The sequence below is a fragment of the Sus scrofa genome, chromosome X (genome assembly GCF_054392235.1).
Source record: "Sus scrofa isolate SSC_HxYL_T2T_F1_AM1 chromosome X, Sscrofa_HxYL_maternal_Yorkshire_Landrace_v2.0, whole genome shotgun sequence".
In the NCBI taxonomy this organism is placed as follows: domain Eukaryota; kingdom Metazoa; phylum Chordata; class Mammalia; order Artiodactyla; family Suidae; genus Sus; species Sus scrofa.
In genome coordinates, this window is record NC_139401.1 from 3,954,251 (window position 1) to 3,973,816 (window position 19,566).

The following is a 19,566-nucleotide window of genomic DNA, read 5'->3' on the forward strand; positions in this document are numbered from 1 at the left end:
AATTATAATATGATTATATGACTATAATTATAATATGATTATATATAAAATTCATTGCTATAATTTCTATCATCCAAAAACAATTTTTTTTTCTTTTAAGGCCTCTACTTTTAGCATATGGAAGTTCCCGGGCTAGGCAGGGCTCGAGTCAGAGCTACAGCCGCTGGTCTACACCACAGCCACAGGGCAACACCGGATCTGAGCCATATCTGCAACCTACCCCACAGCTCACAGCAACGCCAGACTGTTTGCCTACCGAGCGAAGCCAGGGATTGAACCTGCACCCTCGTGGATCCTAGTCGGGTTTGTGACAGCTGAGCCACAAAGGGAACTGTTTTAACTTCCCTCTTTTGAGCTATTCCTATGTATAGCTATTCCTGTGTATAGCTATATCTGGCCAAATGCTGCTTATTCAGACAGCAGTGGCTTTCCCTTGGACGTGGGTACCAAGGGCTGAGCTGACCGTCCCTCCCACTGCCGTCACCCACAGCAAGACCCTCGCCCGCTAGTGGGGGTCTCTCCCTTGCACCCGGTCCCCGGGGGCATCCCTGAAACCCCACCTGCACCCCCACCCCCACCGCAATCTGCTTGATGTCAGACACTGAGGGCGCCAGTGCCTTGCTGCCTCTACCACACTGCCTCGAGAGGGTTTCTCACGGATAGAAGGAGGTTTGCCCTGGACATCTGCCTTTCCTCTAAGTCTTTCTCTCAACAGAATGCCGTTCAGACCTCATCAAGGAGCTGCATCTGCAACGGCGGGGCCCGGGAGCCGTCTGTCTCATGCACCCACCACGATTTCCAGGCTTTAGTGGCGATGACCAGGCAGGGCAGCTTTTTTTAGTTCTTTTTAAATATATTTTTTTGATTGAAGTGGAGCTGATTTGCAATCTCTCCTCCATTTCTGTTGTACAGCAAAGTGACCCCATCCCACAGAGCTCCCCGTGCTGCACAGCAGGACCCACTGCCTACCTATTCCCAAAGTTATCATTTGCGTCCACCAACCCCAAACTCCCTGTCCATCCCTCTCCCTCTCCCATCCCCCTTGGCAACCATACGGCTGCTCTCCACATGGGCGAGTCTGTTTCTGTTTTGTAGACAGGTTCATTTGTGCCATGGTTTAGATTGCCCGCATAAGGCGTCTCGTGTGGTATCTCTCTTCCTCTTTCCGAATGACTTCACTTCGTATGAGACTCTCTAGGTCCAGCCATGTTGCTGCACATGGCATGATGCTGTTCTTTTTTATGGCTGAGTAGTATTCCATTGTGCATATGGACCACAACGTCTTAACCCACTCCTCTGTCAATGGACACTTAGGTGGCTTCCATGGCTTGGCTCTTGCAGGTTGTGCTGCAATGAACACAGGGGTGTATGGATCTTTTTGAATGACGAGATGCCCAGGAGTTGCAGACTGGGCAACTGGAGAGATGCCCAGGCGTGGGGCTGCTGGATCGCAAGGTAGTTCTGTATTTAGTTTTCTGAGGAACCTCCAGACTGTTCTCCGCAGTGGTCGTACCCGTTTCCATTCCCACCAACAGGGCAGGAGGGTTCCCCTTTTCTCCACACCCCCTCCAGCATGTGGGATTCGTGAGACTTGTTCATGTCGGCCCTTCTGAGAGGCGTGAGGTGGTCCCTCATTGTAGTCTTGGCCACTAGGACAGCTTTGAACTCCCTAAGTCATGGTAAGTCTCCCAGGGGCGTCCCGGGACCCGCTTCTGCAAGAACTTCTCTGGGATTTATCCCTACAAGAGGCAGGACTGGGGTGAGATGTCTGCTTCTTTAGTGCAACTCAAAGCGTGGCCAGAACGCCCTTCGGAAAGGCGGCCACCATGCTGACGGTCACCATCTGGGCAGGGACACTCGTGTCTTCTGCTGCCCTTGAGAAGACCGCGTCTGTCCCCACTTTACAGAGCTTGTGACAGCCACGTGCACTGATGTGTCTCACTGTTGCCTTTAGGTGCACTTCTCTGATCATTAGCTAATTACTCATTAATAGGCGTTACACTGTCTATTCCTCTGGCCACTGCTTTTTTTTCTATAATGTTTCCACTGCTTTTTTTCCCCCTTCTTTACGTGCAGGACTCCCATTTATCTTTATCTTCTTTTTTTTAGGGCTGCACCCAAGGCACAGCCTGGGAGGGACATTCCCAGGCTAGGGGTGAGTGAGAGCTGCAGCTGAAGGTCTACACCACAGCCACAACCATGCAGGATTCAAGCCCAATCTGCAACTTACACCATAGCTCACAGCAACGCCAGATCCTTAACCCTCTGAGCGAGGCCAGGGATGGAACCCACAACCTCATGGACACTAGACAGGTGTTTTTCCCACGGAGCCATGATGAGAACTCCAAGAGCCATCCGTTTTCTTGCTGCTTGGGCATCTAAGCATAATGTGTATGGGACTCCTTTCCAGTCTGTGACTTTTTTTCCCCCGTGACAGACTTGGGAGTTTTGTTTTTCTTTCACATGTATTTCTCTCGGAGGTCCTTTCAAACGGGTGTAACCATTGCACAGAAATGAGGATTGGAATGAGTACGTAATTGAGGGGGGCAGTCATGTGAGAGAGAACACACTTCATCGTCACAGCCTGGGAGGGAACCAAAGGGGAGCCTGAGGCAAAAGCAGGTAAGGGATGGGTGGGTGGGGCCCCGGTGGGGTCCCAGGGGGCAGAGATGCAGCCCGGCAAGGAACACAGGGACCTGTCTGGCGGCCACCGTGGGGTCTCCGTGGGGTGAGACATCCGGCAGGACCTCTGAGTGTCTGCCACCGACTGTCCTATCCTCTTTTACATCTTTTTTCAAGCCTTCCTGGCGTCCCACCGGACCCTGCCTGGTCTCTAGCTAAGGCTCTGCGTTCAGGACCCACACAACCCCACCCGGGCGCGGGAGCTGGGTGGTCGGAACGCCTCCACTACTTGTGGGCACGACATCACCCAGCATGGCTCGTGCCAGCGGGGTTCTGATGTACACCCCCAGGTCCCCTTCCTCTCCAGCGAATCACGTGCTCCTTCCCTAATCTGGCACCTTCTGTCTCCACCGAAGGCACAGCCCCAGGCACCACCTAAGGGCATGCAAGGCTCAATCCTCACTCCCTTTCTTCTGAGACGCCTCTGGGAAGACTGACTTCTTTTCTTTTTAAAAATGTTTTTAGTTTTTTCTTTTTATGGCCACACCTGCGGCATATGGACATTCCCGGGCTAGGGGTCGAATCCGAGCTGCAGCTGCAGGTCTACACCACAGCCACAGCCACGCCCGATATGAACCACATGTGTGACTGACTGTTGCACCGTGTGCCAACGCCGAATCCTTAACCTACTGAGCGAGGCCAGGGATAGAACCCGCATCCTCATGCATACCCATGGGGTTCTTCACCCACCGAGCCACAACAGGCACTCCTATCCCGACTTTCTCGGATGGAAATGATGCTGGACCATGATGCTTCTGTTCTCACACAGCAGAAGGCCTGTTACTGTACTGTGAAACCGCACACACAAACACACGCTGTGAAACATACAGCACAGGCATAGTAACAAACATGGGGAATAAACTTTGAGTTGCATAAATCGTTTCAAAACGATACCATTTCTTCCACCAATACATGAACCCATGTTCAGCAGCCTCTCTCTCTCGTTTGTTTTCTATTCACGGCTGCACCTGCAGCATAGGGAGGTTCCCAGAGCAGGGGTCAAATCGGAGCTGCAGCTGCCAGTCTACACCACAGCCACAGCAACACAGGATCTGAGCCACATCTGCCATGTACGCTGCAGCCTGTGGCAATGCCGGATCCTTAACCCCCTGAGCCAGGCCAGGGATTGAACCCACATCCTCACAGACACTAGGTCAAGTCCTTACCGTGCTGAGCCACAGCAGCAACTCCCCATTGCATTTATTGACTGAAAATGTTTTCTTCTGCCCAGAGGAATAAGCCCCACGTGTATCAATATTCAATGGCCAAAATTATTACTAAGAAGCCTTAGGACAGGAGGAAGAGGAAGAAGAGTGTTGTGTGGAACTGTTAACTCGCCATATATTTCAGTCCCCTGAAACGGCAGGACGAGATGTGAGAAGCTAACCTGAGAGGAACAGCTATAAAGCTTGGGCCAAACTCACACAGACGTGGGGTCCAGGGGTGACTCTCTCTCATGCTGAAACCGTTTAGGGTTTCTCACGGGCGGGACGGGATCCCTGCAGACCCTGGGCTGGGGGGACGGCCAGCCCTGCCACAAACTCAAGTGCGACAGACTTTTTGTCTCCCGCGGGAAGAGCGCCTGCCTCCCAGTCTGGGATGAAGGCCAGTCCGGAGCAGAGAACGACATTGTCTGCAACGAGCCACGAGGGCACCTAGGCTGGGATTCGCGGGTCTGGACATTCGTCCAGCTCTTGGAAAGTAGAATTTCTTTTTCTGCCAACCCCCTGCTCTTGCATGAATAAGAGGCTTGTTCTCTCAGTGGTTACGGTTTGTTTTCTTTAAGTCAATCCTATTTAGATTTCTTGCTGAGGAAAAGCACATGGAGACCCCTTGAGGACGAGCCATCTGTCACAAACGGTTTGCACCAGTGCCCTTGACGGACGGCTGCTGGTTTAGCAAACAAAATCCCAGGATGGCTGAGCCTGGGATCGCGGTGGAGGGACTGACGCCTACCGTTAGAACATCCACTGAACTGGAATTGATGTGCAATGGTGAGCAACAAGGAGGAGTTCCCATCCCATCCCAGCAGCAACGAACCTGTCTAGTATCCATAAAGATGAGGGTTCGATCCCTGGCCCCTGCGCAGTGGGTTAAGGATCCAGCATTGCCGTGAGCTGGCGGCAGCTCCAATTCGACCCCTAGCCTGGGAACTTCCATAGGCCATGGATGCTGCCCTAAGAAAAGACCCAAAACAATGTTGGGTACCTATTAAATTTGCATTTGAGGGTGAATAATGAATCATTTTTAGAGGGAGAAGTATATCCCACTGAACTTAGGACGTACTTATGCTTAAAAAAATTCTTTTTCATCATTTACGCAAAATGCAAATTTCACTCAGCTTCTTGTATTTTATTGGGCAATCTTACCTGCACGAGCTGAAATGATATCTTTTTGGGGGGGAGGTGGGTGGAAGTAGCAGACGGCACTCTAATAAGACTCACTTTGGTTTCGGGGAAAGCATTTGCCGTTGTGGCTCTGAAGCAACTTCTGGAACTCAGCCAGGATGTGCCTTACGTAACTTAAGTCTGTACCAGGGATAATTCGCTAAGGGGGCATTCCTGCCACCTTGAATATACATGCCAACCCCTGGTAACTCCACTCAGAACCAAGCCCTTGTGGAGGACAACCAGCAGCCGTTTCAATTCCCAGACAGTGGAGACCAGGAATAAAAAACAATCTTTCGAGACAGCCGCGGGCTGGACCCGGTCTGTGCTAAAATCATGCGCCTCCTTCCCAGCACATCCAGCACCCAGCCCCCGTCCCCGTCCTGCCAGCAACTTCTCTTCAAGCTTGTCTAGATGAGCCCTGGACAAGGGCGGGCTCAGAGCATCACGGCATCCTATGGGGCAAAGAAAAATCAGAGATGCAGGAGTTCCTCTTGTGGCTCAGCGGGTAAAGAGTCTGACATGATGTTTGTGAGGATGTGAGTTCAATCCCTGCCCTCGCTCAGTGGGGTAGGGATCTGGCATAGCCATGGCTGTGGCATAGGCTTCAGCTGCAGCTCCGATTCGACCCCTAGCCCGGGCACTATCCCACAGGTGCGGCTGTAAAAAGAGGAGAAAAAAAGATTAAGAGTCTCAGACCCCAGTTTCAGAGCCGATTGGGTCCCTTTGAAATGGGGCGAGTCACTCTCTCTCTTTGCCGTGGGATAAAGGGAACCGTCCAGCTCACAGCACCGTGACGAAGATGGAGCCATTTCCAGGGAGGGTGACAGTAGCGGGCACTGAATGGGTGCTGAGGGCTCACATCTATTCCAGAGCAGTGGGGGCTGGTTCTGGGGGATGGTGCAAACAGGCAAAGAGCTGTGCCTGGAATATGGGTACTGCTGAGGTTGTGGAGGGTGCAAGACATTCCAGAATCCAGCTGGATCAGAGCTGGATAGAAAGCCCCATCTGAGATGTTCCTAGGTAGGGGGGCGGTGATGCAGGAATAAGAGCCCCTGTGAGTTTGGTTGCCATGGCTACCTTTGCAATGCGGGGGGGTGGGGGGTGGGGGGTGGAGGGGGGAGCCTGATGCAGGACAAGAGTGAGGAGTTACATTGTGAGGGTTCTTGGGTTCAAAGTCATTATTCAAACATTACTTTGTTTCCTTCTGCAGGACCTCCGGTGAAATGGACGACTTCCTTCCAAGAAGGTCCACAGCCCAAAGGGTGCAAAGGGATCTGGTGCATGAGAAGGGCAAGTTTCGTAGAACTGGATCCGATGAGAAGATGCAACGTCTCGGATAATACAAGAGAAGGGAACCCTCAGGTCCTGCTTCATGCTCTCCAGTGACAACACGGGCGAGGACGTGGGTTTGTGTGCGCCCTGCCTGTCACTGAAGGGACTGGTCATCACTGATGCAAGAACCTCGAGCCTTGCCTCCACGCATCCCCTTCAGCAGACAACCTACAAATTAAAGGAGGGCTTGGGGATGTTGCAACTACTATTTCCAGGTTGTCTTAGCCGCCTGGCAATCTGTTCCTGCTTAAGGCGAATGCTTTTCAAACGACGACAAAGACCTCTCCCAACCAGTCCTGACTGTGACCTACACATACGATACAATGGTGTTTCGGGGTTTTGTTTTTTTTTTTAAACAATAATAATTATAGCTTTGGTCGCTGTGCCAGATGTTCGGTCTTTATTCTGTTTGTGTGGTTTTGGGTGTTTTTGGTTGGTTTGTTTTTGTTCTGGTGGCACCAAGGCACGTGGATGTTTGCTCTTTATTCTTTCGTATCCATTGCTTTTCTTCCTTCCTTCCTTCTTTCTTTCTTTCGTTTGTTTTTTGCTTTTTAGGGCCACACCTGCAGCATGTGTTAGTTCCCTGGCTGGGAGAAGGCTTACACCGAAGCCACAGCAACACAGGATCCAAGTCACACCTGCAACCTACACCACAGCTCCAAGCAGCGCTGGATCCTTAACCCACTGAGCAAGGCTAGGGATCAAACCGGAGTCCTCATGGATGCTCGTCAGATTTGTAACTCTCTGAGCCACAACGGGGAACTCCTGCATGCATTGTTTTTCAATAAATAAAGAAGACCCTTTCAGGAAGGAATGCGTTTTCCTTAATGAGAGATGACAAACAGCACCCTGGCATGTTTTGAAAGGCGCTTAGTATATATCCTTTAGGCTGGAAAATATTCTTTTGAAGCTGTATTAATTGTCTATTAACTGTTCAATGGTTCAGTTGCACTTGGCACAGAAAGAAAGGCTTACTTATACTTCCGTCATGAGAGACAGTGCGCCCAGATTAAATACTGATTGCCTTGCCTTTCACTCAAGTTCTTTAGATTCCAATCACTTAGAATGGGACCTCATGTTTCTTTCTTTCTTTCTTTTTTTAACACCTAAACAAGATGTTATCCTGAACTGCAGGAAATATGAACTTCAGAATATACAGAAGCCCAAACCAATGTCCATTTTTAACCCACATCTTGGTTGGGCGGCCCAACTGCTGTGAAAACGAGACCCCCCACCCCTGCCACTTTGAAACACACGAGGGAAGGGTTGGGACGGAGTCAACATGTATTTTAGAAACACACGTGGCCTGCCGCTCCCAGAACTTTCTGCAATAAATGAAAACACATGAGTCTGTCAGAGGCCACAGACACCACATTCTCAGCCCAAAAACAGACCCTACCACAATCTGGCGCGAGGCATTTATGCAATAATGAGCAGACTGAAGATCTGATGGCCCCACCTATAAAAAAAGACATCACGAAACCCTATAATCCTAATACCCATTCTTCCTTTCATGAGCCAGCCTCGGAATGGAAGTTTGGTGACCTCCTGATCCTCTCTGATTATCTGGTCACAGAACAAACTGTTGCAACCGCCCCTCTTCTTCTTGGCATGTGTAATCATTCGGACTGACTTTTTAAGCACCAGTAATTTTCCAATCATTCTGATTTAAGAGGAGCCCCATGCCTATTTTTAAGAACTGTAATTCACCCCTTTTTGAGCCCCGGTAATTTCCCCGAGCACGCGTGATGCTAATACCTACCACATGTTTGCATCTCGGCCCGTGAAGATGACAGACCGCGACAAGGTTGTATTCCATCAAGGTCGGCTCCGAGCGCATCGGCAGAGTGCAAGCCAGTGCCTGGGATGTTTCTGGACCACACAAGGGGCTCGGGGGCCCCAGGCAGGGACCACACCGCTGAAAAGGATGTGATCCTCTCTCCTGGCAAAAGGTTTTCAAGCTAAGACAGAGACCGGCCACCGGGCAGGATGCAGGAGGCGAGCAAGCGGCGGGCAGGAGGCCAGGTTCAAGGCAAGAAGAGACTCACGGAGAAGCACAACCAAGCAACACTCCCGTGGTCTCCCCAGATGGGCGCGTGGGCAGGACTGCAGGTGAGCATCCTAACGCCACGAGAGAGGAAGCCACCCGATAAACACAGATGCGTGCAAGGGGCCCTGAGACCGTCGCAGTCCTGGAAAAAATGCTGGAGGCCCTATGTCATGGGCCGGGTTGGCTTCCAACACTCAAACCCGACAGGAACAAAGGGGAGAAAGGCACGGTTTCTCTGTGCAAATCTCCCTCGGCCTCCCCCAGGTGTCATCTGTTTGACGTGCAGCTTCCTGCATCTTTTCCATGGATGTGAACCCTCTGTGTTCGGACGTGCGGACACGTGGGGCGTGCGCCCCGGTGCATCCCTTTCACCCCAAGACGCATCCTGCGGTGGACGGTATCTCGCAAGCCGCTTCTCCACAAGCCAGCATGTCACAGACCTCAACCCTTAACCCCAAATTCAGGTTGTCCACAGTTTTTTTTTGTTTTTTTTTTTTAAAGTCCGGCCACTTAATTCTGTCTCCTGGGGGCACTCTGGTTTCTAGTCACATCTCACCCTCATTTTATGACTATTTCTCAGACCTTTTTTGTTTTTTTCCCTTGGGTGGGTGGTTATTTTATTTCTTACGCTTTTCATACAAAGGAAGGAAAAAAAACCAAGCTATGTGCTGATTCCACTACAGAGAAGTTTTCATTAACATTTGGTAACACAAGCCATACGGGAAAAAGGAAAGAAAGGAGGAAAGAAAACAGAGAAAAACAAAAACCAAAAAACAAAAACCGAACAGTATGGGATTTTCTCTTTAGCATATGTTTTGCAAACCGAAATTACTAAGATAATTCGATTTCAATGAAAAAAATGGTTTAAAAACAAGATAGAAAAAAAAGAAAGTTTAAAAAAAAGAAAGAAAAGTAAGAGAAGGGGCCGAGAATATAAATTAGTTCACCCCTTTAAATGCACAGAACAGGGGGTCAACGTGGTTCGTTTAAAAATGCACATCAGGAGTTCCCATTGTAGCTCCGTGAGTTAAGGACCTGACATAGTCTCCATGAGGACGCGGGTTCTATCCGTGGTCTTGATCAGCAGGGGAAAGATGCACCGTGGCCCCAAGCTGTGGACATAGGTCACAGATGTGACTCGGAACCTGTGCAGCTGCGGCTGTGGTGTAGACTAGCAGATGCAGCTCCACTTTGACCCCTAGCCTGGCAGCTTCCATATGCTGCAGGTGCAGCTATAAAAAGGAAAAAAAAAAAGCACATCAATGAGTCGAACGGTATTACGCTCCATGAAATAAACCAAAGACAAAGACTCTGTGATATCCCACATGGAATCTAAACACTACAACGAACTGGTGAATATAAGAAAAAAAGCAGCAGGCTCACGGGATCTAAAGAACAAACGAGTGGTTCCCAGCGGGGAGAGGGAAGGAGGAGTAGCAGGTGGGAGGGAGGAAGAGATACAAAGTTTTGGGGGTTAAGAGGCTGCAAGGATACAACACAAGGAATAGAGCCAATGTTTGGTAATAACTGTAAATGAAGTATAACCTTTAAAATCTGTAGAAAAATTAAAAAAAATTAAAAAGAAAAGCAAAGAATTCACCTAAGAAATGTTTTTTCTTCTTTTTACAGCCATACCTTCGGCACTATGGAAGCTCCCAGGCTAAGGGTCAAATTGGATTTGCAGCTGAAGCTACACCACAGCCACAGCCATGCCAGATCCGAGCCCCACGTGCAACCTACACCACAGCTTCCAGCAACCCCGGATCCTTAACCCACTGAGCAAGGCCAGGGATCGAACCAACATCCTCACAGACACAACACTGAGTCCCTAGCCCGCTGAGCCACAAAGGGAATTCCAGAATTTTTTTTTAATGCACATCAATGGGAAATAGTAGATTTTATTCTCCTGATTAGCAAAAAAACAGGAAAAAAAGAAAAAGGAAAAAAAAATTAGCATGTACAGCAGCTAAGATCTGCAGAAAGGCATTCCCTTAAACCATCACATGAGTAGAACAGGAGGGATATTCTCTGTGAATTTCTCAAACTCTATCAAAATTTAAAAGATGAATACTCAGAGTTCCCACTGTGGCCAAGTGGGTTCAGAATCTGACTGCATGATTGGATTCGGAAGATGTGGTAGATATACACAATGGAATACTACTCAGCCATAAAAAAGAATGACATAATGCCATTTGCAGCAACATGGATGGAACTAGAGAATCTCATACTGAGTGAAATGAGCCAGAAAGACAAAGACAAATACCATATGATATCACTTATAACTGGAATCTAATATCTAGCACAAATGAACATCTCCTCAGAAAAGAAAATCATGGACTTGGAAAAGAGACCTGTGGCTGCCCGATGGGAGGGGGAGGGAGTGGGAGGGATCGGAAGCTCGGGCTTATCAGACACAACTTAGAATAGATTTACAAGAAGATCCTGCTGAATAGCATTGAGAACTTTGTCTAGATACTCATGTTGCAACAGAAGAAAGGGTGGGGGAAAAAATGTAATTGTAATGCATACATGTAAGGATAACCTGACCCCCTTGCTGTACAGTTGGAAAAAAAAAAAAATTATAAAAAAAAAAAAAAAAAAAAAAAAGAATCTGACTGCAGTGACCCAAGGTGCACGTTTCATCTTCAGCCTGGTGCAATGGTTAAAGGATCGGTTGTTTCTGCGTCTGTGGCTCAGATTCAATCTGTGGCCTGGGAACTTCCACGCGCTGTGGGTGCAGCCATAAAATAAAAAATAATAATAATTTTTAAGATGTCGATAAGCAGGAAGTGTAGGGGAGGAAAGGGGAGAGTGAGGCATTTTTCTAGTTTCCCAGTCATGCGTCCACGGTCCACGTTAAACCCCTGGTGGTGGACAGATAAAGAACTGGTGGGGGAGTCACATTTCTGCCCCACCCCCAGGCTTCCTGCATCACGAAGGGGCGGGTGGTGCCTCCTCCAGCTCTTCAAAGGGGACTGGAAAATTCTAAAGAATTCTGCACCCCAGCGGCTCAAAGATCCACAGCCTGAAATCAGTCCAGTCAGAATCAAGTATTTACACCATTGTCATGGGCAAGAGCTACACATCAGGGCCTTATTTCAGCCCAGACAACTGGTCTACCACCCCCACCTCAGTAAGACCTTCGAAACCTCTGTACCACTGAAACAAGGCAGGACCCTATGTCCTTCCTAGGGCTTCCCCTCTCCTCCCCCCCAACCCCAATGTCCTCTGCCTGCCTCTTGCCTGTAGAAAAACTTTAGCCAAAGGATACATTTAATCAGAGACATGAGAAAGTGCAGAAGCAAAGGAAAGCCGTCAGGCCAGACCCCATAATAACAGGTGAGTCATTCAATAAAGTCAAGGAGTTTTGGGTCCTCCTCCAGGGGCACAGACCATCCTCTGAGCCATGCGCTGTGAGCTGTTTTCCAGAGACTGAAACCCCCCAGCAGGTGGAATAGTTCACTGCATGATAACCAGACTGTAGCTGTGACATCAGCTGCCACAATTCTGAGAACTGGCCTCAAGGAAATGGGAAAACATTAGCCTGGAACTGAAGATGAATGGTACTTAAAACAATCAAGATGACGCTGGTTAGATGACCCCATGACCAATTTCAAGAGGACGGTCAGAGCTGTCTGTGCTGCTCTGCACGTAGCCACTTCCCTCTGCTGAAACAGCCCCCAACCTTTTTTTTAAGGGCTATACCTGTGGCATATGGAAGTTGCCAGATTAGGGGTTGAACTGGAGCTCCCACTGCTGGCACATGTCACAGCCACAACAACACCGGATCTGAGCTTCATCTGTGACCTACACAGCAGCTTGTGGCAACACTGGATCCTTAACCCACTGAGCGAGGCCAGGGATCAAACCTGCATCCTCAAGGACACTATGTTGGGTTCTTAACCCATCAAGCCACAACGGGAACTCCTCTAACTCCCTCTCCATTTTTTTTCTTTTTAGGGCTGTACCCATGGTACCCCAGGCTAGGGGCTGAATTGGAGCTGCAGCTGCCAGCCTACACCAGAGCCACAGGAGCACTGGATCCAAGCTGCATCTGTAGCCTACGTGAAATTCTCCTTTCAAAGTTCTTGCCCCATGGTCAGTAATGGGGAGTTGGCTTTTGGACATGAGTCCACCTTCTCATCAGGGTGCTGGCCTCTGGAATAAAGCAAACTTTCCTTTTTACCAACACCTGCCTTGTGTGTACCAGCTTTTGAGCAGCAAGCAGCTAGCTGGACCTGCGTGTGGTCACACCCCTACAGCAGAGTTCTGTATGCTGGGTCTTGAGAAGATTATGGCAGCCCAGTATTTATGGGGTTTTTCATGCTTGGCAAGATGTGAAATAGTTTTCCCCGTGAGATCAGGATGCTGGTGATGGTGGGGAGCCACGGAAAAATAAATATGGAGAGAAAACCCAGGAGGTCTCAAGGAAATAGTCTTGTCTACCAAAAGGTTCTGAAAACAAAGGCGAAGACCCAGGAGGCTTATGTGGACTTTTAGGAGCTCATTGACTTCCACTGACACCTTTCAGTTAAACAGCAGAAAAGACAATCTGAGAATGTGACTATTCTACATCTCAGCATAGAAACAGAATACACGGCAACCCCCTACTGTTGAGAACAACTGGGAACAAGAACAAGAACGTGCTTCCAAGCATCTGCTTGTCAGCTTTCAGAGGTGACAGAAATACTGCAGATCGACATCTGCTGGTGTGTGTTCCAACATTACACATGGACTGTAAAACAAAATCGGGACTGGGTGCTAATAAACAATAACGTTAATGCAAGTTTTATATGACATCAACAGCCTACGAGCGCAAGCACACCCTCTGCAAGGGGATTACTGGCTAGGTTCAGACGTGGACAGAATCGCAAAGGGGGGTTTCTAAGGACTTCTTGCCAGCTTTTGCTCCAAAATATGACTCCCATGGAGTGTCAGTGTTTCCAGCAAAGAGACAGGAACTCCCTGATTTGTTTTGGGTGCAGGTGAAAGATAAGACCGATGGAAACAAAAAGGGAAATACATTGGGCAACGAGAATGTGGGAGAGTTGAGACCTCATACAGCAGGGAAAAGATAGGCTATTCCATCAACAGTTCCAGAAAAGCACTCCATTAAAAAAAAACAATCTCTACGATGCACCATATACCAATAACTGACAACGGGTTTCATGTCTTGAATTAAAAATAAATAAAACCAGAAACCAGGTCCAGCATCATACTATAACTGGGATGAAACCCTAAGTGATACCCAAGTGCCAGAAAATGTAAATTCAGTTACATTAAAAATTTTGCAAGATGTTGTGTATGTTATTCCATCCAGGCAGCACTACATAAAAGCACAGCAACATTTTGAGTAAAATATATGTGTCTGTATTACTTCTATCAGTTTTTGAAATGAAATGAACTCAAAGATATTTGCAATTGATAGGGCAGTAAATTTCTAGTTTGGACACTGTGCTATGGTGTAAAACGCTGTTACCTGGGGAGGTTGGATTCATTATGTTTGCAATTTCTTCTTCTTCGGACTGTATTTGAGGCAAGCAAAAGTTCTGGGGACAGGGATTGAACCCATGGCACAGTAGTGACAACATCAGATCCTTAACCCACTGAGCCACCAGGGAACTCCTGGAACTCCCGTTTGCAACTTCTTGGGAATCTTAAATGAGCACCAAAAAAAAAAAAAAAAAAAGGAAAAAACAAAACAAAAAACCCTGCATAAGCAGTAAGGCTTTTTCTAGAACCCCAGTCGCTAAAAATGAAGCAAAGCATAGGTGATTCAGAAACAAAACCAAAAAAGCAAAGAAATGTACAAGCTCACAAGACATGAAAACCTACAGCACAGAGACACACACACACCCCAGAGACACACCCCAGACTGCAAACACACATCCTCATATGTGCACAGATGCACCCACACCTGTATACCCATGCATGCTATTTGATATAAAGCATGGTTTGTGTTGTGCAAAATGCAGAGACATCCTCTCAATTACAGGGCACCTCACCCATCAGTTAGAACCGCACCCCAGCACCGCAAAGGACAGTGCAGCGTCCGTGCACAGTGACAGGGAGTCACCCTGACAGAGTTTAATAGGAGGCTGTACCTCCCAGGATGGAGAGATAGGTAATAGGCAGATGGGAGAGACAGATCAATAGAGAGGTCAAAGAAACAGATTTATAGGTAATAGATCGATAATCAATAGATCGGTCATAGAGATAGATAGATATATATAACAGGTAGAAAGAAAGAAACAGAAATGATGGATAGACAGAAGGATGAAGATAGACGTCAGAGGTCAACAGACATAAACAGATACTAGAAGGAAAGAAAGATGGACGGACAGGTGGATAGAGATAGAAAGACGGTGGGTTGGATGGATGGATAGACTGACTGACAGATGACAGAAGATCAAGGGACAGAGGATGGATGGAGAGGCAGAGATATAGCGAAAGACGGGTGGGTGGATGGGTGGATGGATGAACTGATGGAGAAACCGCAAGAAAGATGGAGAGCTGGCGGCCAGGCAGAGAGACAGGTGACGGAAAGCGGCCCTCGCTAGAGGGCGTTCATTCCTCAGCCTCAGCCCCACTGCCACTGGGGCTGCAGGACTCTGACGGGGTGTGGTGGGGTGTCCTGTGCCTGGTGCGGGGTCTCCTCCTCCCCGCCCTTGTCGGCAGGACCCTCCGCGTCCCCGGAGCTACCAGCAGGCCTTTCTGGCTTCTGCTTCCACTGTCCATGAAAGAGCCACAGACTTAACCTCCCCGGTACATCCACTGTTTTAAACAACGGCCTTCCAGCTTCAACATCGCCGTTCGGAGGGGTCAAGGGGCCCCTCGAAACGCACCGAAAGGCCTTTTCAAGCAGGTCATCAGACTCGGAGCAACGGCCCATCTATGCAGCCCTCCGAACGGGGGCGGTGTGTCCTTGCTGAACGGATATTTTTAGGGGTGCAGAACACGCGGCACTTTTCCGTGACAACCAAGAGAAAAATGCCAGGGAGGAGTCACAGGGCATCGAAAGCGGGGGACGGAGGCACAGGGAGAGGGCTAAGCACGCCAGGGCCCCCCCAGCGCCCAGGCCACACTCAGGTCTGGAGCCCCAACACCTCCAGCTGTGCTCGGGGGCGGGGGAGGAGGCGTGCGGAACCCCAGCAGCATCTCCTCTCCCTCTGACGAGAGGATGCTCCCTGCATCCAGGGCGGCGCCCATCTGTCCATCCGTCCCTCCAGGGGGCAGTGGGACCTGGGCAAGGCTCCCGCGGGCCGGCTGCCTGCCCCCCGCGGCCGACCGCTGACAAGGACCTTCCACCACCGTCAGGAAGGCACATCCACGCAACCGCATCCCTGAGCAGGTCGCCAAACAGTCCCCGCCGCAGGCAGCGGCCCGGGCAATGTGGACCCAGCAGTTGTAAAAAAAAAAAAGGGGGGGGGAAAAAACACCCCCAAACCAAACCAAAACTAAAACATGCTGGAGCGACTTTGGTCAGAGTACAGATTCGCAGGGACTGGGGGACAGGGCTGGAGAGCAGAGCGCTTGCCTGCCCTCATGGCCTGCAGGACCCCAGGGTGTATGGGGCACACATGCAGATAAAGCCTCCCAAAGGGGGGGGGAGGTGTCAAGCTTTAAATTCAGACGTCAAGGGACAGAGAGCTACAGCTTCCTTCTGAGCCCGGCCTGGCTCGTGAGGTCAGTAACCCGAGTCCAGGTGCACGTGGGGGAAGAATGGGATTCGATGTGAGACAGACAGACACCCTGGGGACTTCGGGGGGTTTCAATGGCTAAGCAGGACCCAGGGCTGTGGGGGAGGGAGAGAGAAAGAGAGAAGGAAGGAGGGAAGGAAGAAGAGAGACAGACAGAAAGACAGATAGTGAGTTCTGGATGTTTTCTGCCAAATACACCAGCCGGACTTCTCACCAGGACCCCAGCAAAGGTTTGCAAAGTCAGAATTAGGGGGTCTCGGCTGCAGCCCCAAGTCTTTCCCAGGTGATATTCTGAAAGCCGCATCGCTCCCCCTAATGGGTCACAGGGCGACCCCGTTAGGGTCGGGAGAGAAAGAGCACAGGTCCCAGAAGACAGGCCGTGAGCGTGTGTTCCGGGGACGGGGGTGGGGGTGACAGGGCTCAGGAACGAGGCCGGTGCCCTGTCTCCGGCCTTTGGGCATCTGGGTCATGATTTTCCAGCCCCACAGAAATATGTGCAGTTGACCAGAAGAGCCAAAATTCAGGTCTCCGAGGGCCAAATTAACCTCTGGTCCTTCCCACTACTGAAATGACATCACTGTAAAAATTCTGCCTTTTGTGGAGTCTTTTTTTTTTTCCACTGCTTTCTCTGAGGCAGTGGCTTTAAAGAGCCCGCACACAAATTCTGACTCAGGAGGAAGAAGGGAGGCCAGTGGCTTTCCCACAAGTGCCCCCCAGGGAGACAGAAAAGCTGAGCTGGCACTGGGCTCAAGCCACGCCCTTATTTTTTATTAATTTTTTTTTTTTTAGAGCCGCACCTGCAGCATATGGAAGTTCCCAGGCTAGGGGTAGAATCTGAGCTGCAGCTGCCGGTCTACACCACAGCCACAGCCACGCCAGATCCGACCATATCTGCGACCTACATCACAGCTCATGGCAATGCTGGATCCTTCATCCACGGAGCAAGGTCAGGGATCGAACCTGCATCCTCGTGGATGCTAGTTGGGTTTGACACCTGCTGAGCCACAACGGGAACTCCAAGCCAGACCTCTACAACCAGATACAGGATGTCCTGAGAACTGACAATGGTTCTGGGTAAAATTCCAAAGGCAGCTCTGATGTGGAAGCCGGGGGTGGGGGTGGGGGTGCGGGAGGGGGGTGTCACTCACTGTTCAGCAGGTGTATGGTTTCGGTTCTGTGAGGCTGATACATCTGTGACACCCACAGTAAACACTCCTGTCCTTGGCACCTCAAACTGTGTCGAGTGGTGGGGGTTCTCATGGTGGCTCAGCAGGGTAAGAACCCGACTTGCACCCATGAAGTTGCATGTGCAATCCCTGGCCTCGCTCAGTGGGTTAAGGATCCGGCACTGCTGTGAGCTGTGGTGGAGGTCGCAGATGTGGCTCGGATCTGGTGGTGCTGTGGCTGTGGTGTAGGCTGGCAGCTGGAGCTCAATTTGACTCCTAGCCTGGGAACTCCCATACACAGCAGATGTGGCTCAAAAAAAAACAAATAGTTTATTTCCAGGTCTATACATGTTGCTGCAAATGGCATGATTTCATTCTTTGTTGGTGGTGGTGGTAGAAGAATTTTATTTTAAAAAAAATTTTATTAGAGTTGATTTACAATATGCTAATTTCTGCTACATTGCAAAGTAACAGTCAGATACACACACACACATTCCCTTTCTTATGTTACCTTCCATCATTCTTTTTTACAGCTGAGATGTATTCCATAAAGTATATGTGCCACATCTTTATCCAGTCCTCTGCTGATGGACGTGTAGGCATGGTACATACATACAACGGAATACAATGCAGCCATGAAAAAGAACAAAATCATGCCATCAGCAGCAGTATGGATGGACCTAGAGATTGTCACACTACGTAAGTCAGAAAGAGAAAGGTAAACATCACATGATATCACTTACACGTGGAATCTAGAAAAAAGGACAGCAATGACCTTATTGGCAGGACAGAAAGACTCACAGACTTTGAAAACAATCTTTCGGTGACCAAAGGGGACAGGTGGGGGCAGGGATGGATGGGGGGTGCGGGGTTGGCACGTGCACCCTCAGGTCTATGGAATGACGGGCTAACGGGGAACTGCTGTTGGCACAGAGAACTCCGCCCAATATTCTCTGATCATCTCTGTGGGAAAAGAATCTGAGCGAGAGCGGATATGTGAACACGGATGCCTGAGTCACTTTGCTACACAGCAGAAAGGATCCCAACGCTGCACATGAAGTCCACCGCAATGAAACTTTAAAAAACGACAACAACAACAACAAAAAAGTTCAACAAGGTCCCACTGCCCAGCCCAGGGAGCTCTCTATATTCAACCTGTGACAAACCCTAACAGAAAAGAATAGGAAACAGAATGTATCTCTATGTATACCCGAACCACCGCCCAGCACAAATTAGCACAACATAGTACATCAACTACCCATCAATGAAAATTCTTGTTAAAAGTCTCTCCGGGAGTTTCCGTCATGGTGCAGGGGAAACGAATCCGACTGGGAACCGTGAGGGTGCAGGTTCGATCCCTGGCCTCACTCAGTGGGTGAAGGATCCGGCGTTGCTGTGAGCTGTGATATAGGTCACAGACGCGGCTCGGATCTGGTGTGGCTGTGGCCGTGGTATAGGCTGTCGGCTACAACTCGGATTTGACCCCCTAGCCTGGGAACCTCCATATGCGGCAGGGGCAGCCCTTAAAAAAAAAAAAAAAAAAAAAAGATTACAGTTCTCCGCCGTAAGACACAGCAAAGCATCAGGTCCTCTGTGCTCCTGGAGCCCCCGCACTGAGGGTCTGCAGCTCGGGAGCTGGTCCAGCATCTGGTGTTTTCACCAGAATACAGAACACTGGCTTCTTTGCTCCTGCGGCAATCATTGCCCCAATACACGTATCGGGGCAGAGTCACGGGCTGAGCTGGCATGAGCAAGAATCAGATGGAGTTTAGATCTCAGCTCCATGATCGATCAACTGTGAGACCTCGTGTGAGTTATTGAGTTTTTCTCACCCTCGCGTGCATTAGCTTTAAAGGGGGGCGGATACCCCACCTCGCAGGATTTTTAAACATCAAATGTGCCCAGGAGTAGGACTGCGAGATCCTGGGGTGGTTCTATCTTGTTTTCTGAGGAATCTCCATTCTGTTCTCCACAGTGGCTGCACCAAGTGACATTCCCGCCAACACTGTAAGAAGGCTCCCTTTTCCCCGCACCCCCTCCAGCATTTGTTATGTGTAGGCTTATTAATGATGGCCAGTCTGCCTGGTGTGGGGTGGTACCTCATTGTCTGTTTGCTTGTTTTTCCTTTTGGGGCCACCCCACAGCATATGGAGTTCCCGGGCCAGGGATCAGATCTGAGCCACCGCTGTAGCTGCAGCAATACTGGAATCCTTAACCTCCCCGTGTCCCAGCGCTCCAGCGATGCC